This window comes from Kogia breviceps, chromosome X (genome assembly GCF_026419965.1).
Source record: "Kogia breviceps isolate mKogBre1 chromosome X, mKogBre1 haplotype 1, whole genome shotgun sequence".
Lineage (NCBI taxonomy): Eukaryota > Metazoa > Chordata > Mammalia > Artiodactyla > Physeteridae > Kogia > Kogia breviceps.
Genome location: NC_081330.1, coordinates 32434479 through 32439535, shown reverse-complemented (window position 1 = coordinate 32439535; position 5057 = coordinate 32434479). Strand labels below are relative to the sequence as shown.

Sequence of the window (5057 nt, the reverse complement as noted above, 5' to 3'; positions counted from 1 at the left end):
TATTTCCTTTCCCATGTTAGGGAAGTTTTCAACTATAATCTCTTCAAATATTTTCTCTGGTCCTTTCTCTCTCTCTTCTCCTTCTGGGACCCCTATAATGCGAATGTTGTTGCATTTAATGCTGTGCCAGAGGTTTCTTAGGCTGTCTTCATTTCTTTTCATTTTTTTTTTCTTTAGTCTCTTCCACAGCTGTGAATTTCACCATTCTGTCTTCCAGGTCACTTATCCATTCTTCTCCCTCAGTTATTCTGCTATTGATTCCTTCTAGTGTAGTTTTCATTTCAGTTATTGTATTGTTCATCTCTGTATCTTTGTTCTTTAACTCTTCTAGGTCTTTGTTAAACATTTCTTGCATTTTCTTGATCTTTCCTCCATTCTTTTTCCGAGATCTTGGATCATCTTCACTATCATTATTCTGAATTCTTTTTGTGGAAGGTTGCCTATTTCCACTTCATTTTGTTGTTTTTCTGGGGTTTTATCTTGTTCCTTCATCTTGTATATAGTCCTCTGCCTGTTCATCTTGTCTGTCTTTTTGTGAATGTGGTTTTTATTCCACAGGCTGCAGGATTGTAGTTCTTCTTGCTTCTGCTGTTTGCCCTCTGGTGAATGAGGCTGTCTAAGAGGCTTGATGGGAGGAACTGGTGGTGGGTAGAGCTGACTGTTGTTCTGGTGGGCAGAGATCAGTAAAACTTTAATCCACTTGACTATTGATGGGTGCGGCTGGGTTCTCTCCCTGTTGGTTGTTTGGCCTGAGGCAACCCAACACTGGAGCATACCTGGGCACTTTGGTGGGGCTAATGACAGACTCTGGGAGGGCTCACGCCAAGGATTACTTCCCAGAACTTCTACTGCCAGTGTCCTTGTCCCCACGGTGTGCCACCCCCCCCACCGCCTCTGCAGGAGATCCTCCAATACTAGCAGGTAGGTGTGTTTCAGTCTCCCCTGGGGTCACTGCTCCTTCCCCTGGGTCCCGATGTGTACAATACTTTGTGTGTGCCCTCCAAGAGTGGAGTCTCTTTTTCCCCCAGTCCTGTCAAAGTCCTGCAGTCAATTCCCACTAGGCTTCAAAGTTTGATTCTCTAGGAGTTCCTCCTCCCGTTGCCATACTCCCAGGTTGGGAAGCCTGACGTGGGGCTCAGAACCTTCACTCCAGTGGGTGAACTTCTGTGGTATAAGCGTTCACCAGTCTGTGAGTCACCTACCCACCAGTTATGGGATTTGATTTTACTGTGATTGCACCCCTCCTACCGTCTCATTGTGGTTTCTCCTTTGTCTTTGGATGTGGGGTATCTTTTTGGTGAGTTCCAGTGTCATCCTGTCGATGATTGTCCAGCAGCTATTTGTGATTCTGATGTTCTTGCAAGAGGGAGTGAGAGCACGTCCTTGTACTCCGCTATCTTGGTTCCTCCTTCTATTTTTATACTTTTTGGTTATGGCTATTCTTACTGGAGTGAGGTAATACTTCATTGTAGTTTTGATTTCCATTTCTCTAATAATTAGTAATGTTGAGCATTTTTTCATGTGCCTGTTGGTCATCTGTATGTCTTCTTTGGAGAAATGTCTATTTAGGTCTTCTGCCCATTTTTGATTGGATTGTTTGTTTTTTGATATTGAGCTGTATGAGTTGTTTGCATATTTTGGAAATTAATCCCTTGTCAGTTGCATCATTTGCAAATATTTTCTCCCATTCTCTAGGTTGTCTTTTTGTTTTGTTTATAATTTCTTTTGCTGTGCAAAAGCATATAAGTTTCATAAGGTCCCATTTGTTTATTATTTTAAATTTATTGAGTATAGTTGATTTACAATGTCGTGTTGATTTCTACTGTATAGCTAGGTGATTCAGATATATATATATATATTATTCTTTACCATTATGGTTTATTGCAGTGTTTATTTTGTTTTTAGTTCCATTACTCTAGGAGACAGATACAAAAAGATATTGTTTTGATTTATATCAAAGAGTGTTATGACTATGTTTTCCTCTGGGAGTTTTATAGTATCTGTTCTTACATTTAGGTCTTTAGTTCATTTTGAGTTTATTTTTGTATATGGTGTTAGAGAATGTTCTAATTTCCTTCTTTTACATGTAGTTGTCCAATTTTCCCAGCACCACTAATTGAGGAGACTGTCTTTTCTCCATTGTACATTTTTACCTCCTTTGTCATAGATTAATTGGCCATAGGTGTATGGGTTTATTTCTGGCCTTTCTATCCTGTTCCATTGTTCTATATTTCTGTTTTTGTGCCAGTACCATACAATTTTGATGACTGTAGCTTTGTAGTATAGTCTGAAGTCAGGGAGCCTGATTCCTCCAGCTCCATTTTTCTTTCTCAAGTATGTTTTGGCTATTTGGGGTCTTTGTGTTTTCATACAAATTAAAAATGTTTTGTTCTAGTTCTGTGAAAAATGTCATTGGCAATTTGATAGGGATTGCACTGAATCTGTAGATTGTCTTAGGTAGTATAGTCATTTTAACAATATTGAAAAAGAGGAAGTAAAACTGTGACTGTTTGCAAAGGGCATGAATCTGTACAGAAATCTGTTACATTGCTATACACTAACAATGAAAGATCAGAAAGAGAAATTAAGGACACAATACCATTTACCACCATATCAAAAAGGATAAAATACCTAGAAATAAACCTACCTAAGGAGGCAAAATGCCTGTATTCTGAAAACTATAAGATACTGATGAATGAAATTGAAGATCACACAAATAGATGGAAAGATATACCATGTTCTTGGATTGGAAGAATAAATGTTGATCATACAGTATTTCTAACAGACATATATAGAACATATCATACAAAAACACTACTATATCAATTTAAAAATCAGTTTATTTGAAATATGGTCTCAAATGAAATATTTAAGGGTTCTAAAAGAGAATTATTTATTTTAAAAAAGACTTAAGCTGTGAGCTGGTAGAGAACAGGAAGAAAAAAAAAATAAAGTATTACTAAAATGAAAGCTAGATAAAAAGTAGCAAACAATAACAGATATAGTTGAAAACACAATTAAGGACATGGAAACTGGTGTAAGGAAAATGATAAAAATCAAATAAAAAAGAATGAAAGATTTTAAAGTTTCTATAGGACATGATAGCTAATTTGGACAGTTGAGTTTGAACATATGCATAATTTGTATACATGAAGTAATAATATAAACAAACTTTCTTAAAATAGAGGAATTCCCAAATGGCTCATTCAATGCCAATTTCTATCATATAGTACTAGGTGATGTGTCTGTAATGAGTACAGAAAGGATGCATGTGTTGCATGTATGTGTGTACATCCATGGTGGTTACTTCTGCTTTTGGAATTTGGGAGTAGGAGGGAAAATCATTTTTATTGTTTGCCCCTTCAAACTGAAAACATAACCATTTTGTGTGTTGTTTTCATAATATTAATATTAAACAATTAAAAATGTTTACTGTACCCCTTTTCTCTTCTCCTAAGAATAGCTCAGTCACTTTTTTTCCCTTGGTAAATGACTATAGTAGACATTTTGAGTCACCTACCCATTAGGCAATCCCCTTTTACTGCTTACTTGCTATCAGAGTCCCATCTTTGATTATAGAGCATGGAAATGTAGAAAATCACTTCCCCAGTCTCCCTTATAGCTAGAGTGTAGTAATATGGCCTTGTTGAAGTGAAGAGATGTAAGGAGAATTTTGATGGAGTGTTCTAAGAAAGAGTTTCCTCACTAAAACAATAGATAATTGGGCTGCCTGGATGCAGAGCAGGAGGCTGAGAGAGAGATCCTATCCGCTTCCATCTGTTGCACAGGGCCCACTCTAGCTGCTGCACTATGCACGATCAGGAGAATCTGGTATACACCAGGAAGCTGGCCAAAGAGGCTGAATGATAGGATGGAATTAATGAAGAAAGTAGCAGGGATAGATGTGGAGCTGACAGTTAAAGAAAGAAATTTTCTATCTGTTATGTATAAAATTGTGATTGAAGCTAGAAGAGCCTCCTGGAGAATAATCAGCAGCATTAAACAGAAAGAAGAAACTAAGAAGGAGCAAACAAACTAAAAATGATCTAGTAGTATTGGCATATGGTCGAGATTGAGCTAAGGTTATTCTGTTGTTACAGTTTGGATATACCAGACAAACACCTCATTCCAGCAGCTAACACTGGCGAGTCCAAGGTTTTCTATTATAAAATGAAAATGGACTATCACAGGTATCTGGCTGAATTTGCCACAGGAAGGTGGCTGCAAAGAACAGCCTAGTAACTTTAAAGCTGCTAATGATATTGCAATGACAGAACTTCCAACGCATCCCATTTACTTATGTCTTGCTCTCAATTTTACTGTATTTTACTATGAAATTCTTTTATTTTTATACAAATTTTAAAGATTACTTTCCATTTACAGTCATTACAAAATGTTGGCTCTATTCACCGTGTTGTATAATACATCCTTTGCCTATCTTACACTCAGTAGTTTGTACCTCCCACTCCCCCACCCCCCCATTGGTAACCAATGGTTTGTTCTCTATATATGTGAATATGCTTCTTTTTTTCCTACTATGAAATTCTTAATTTCCCTGAGCATGCCTGCAGGTTGGCAAAATCAACTCTCAATGCAACTGCAGAACTGGATATGCTGAGTGAAGAAAGCTATAAAGACTCTACACATCATGCAGTTGTTATGTGATAATCTGACACTACTGAATTCAGACATGCAGGGTGATGGTGAAGAGCAGAAAAAAGAATTTTTGCAGGATGTGGAAGATGAAAATCAGTGAGACCTAAAAGCCAACAAGAAAAACCATCCTTAGCCACCCTATTCCTTCCCATCCCACTACGTAGGAAATTCCTCATGGTCAGTGAGAACCACCAAATCTGACTTCTACATTTGGTTTCAGAATTTAGGTTCTGCCCTGTTTTTTTTAAAAAAGCAGTTTTCAAATGTTCTTAAAGGCAAGAGTGAATTTCTGTGCATTTTACTGGTTCCAGTTTTTAGGTTCTTTAAGACACTAATAGGACTACATAGAGGCTTTTTCAGCACTACTTTATCATCTCCTGCCAGATGTGGCAAGATCACCA

At 37.4% G+C, this 5057-nt stretch overlaps 1 pseudogene; it reads left to right on the top strand.

Annotated features, from left to right (window-relative positions):
* The first annotated feature begins 3810 nt into the window (after window positions 1-3810).
* On the top strand, window positions 3811-4756 carry LOC131748291 (14-3-3 protein epsilon-like; annotated as a pseudogene).
* Window positions 4757-5057: the final 301 nt, after the last annotated feature.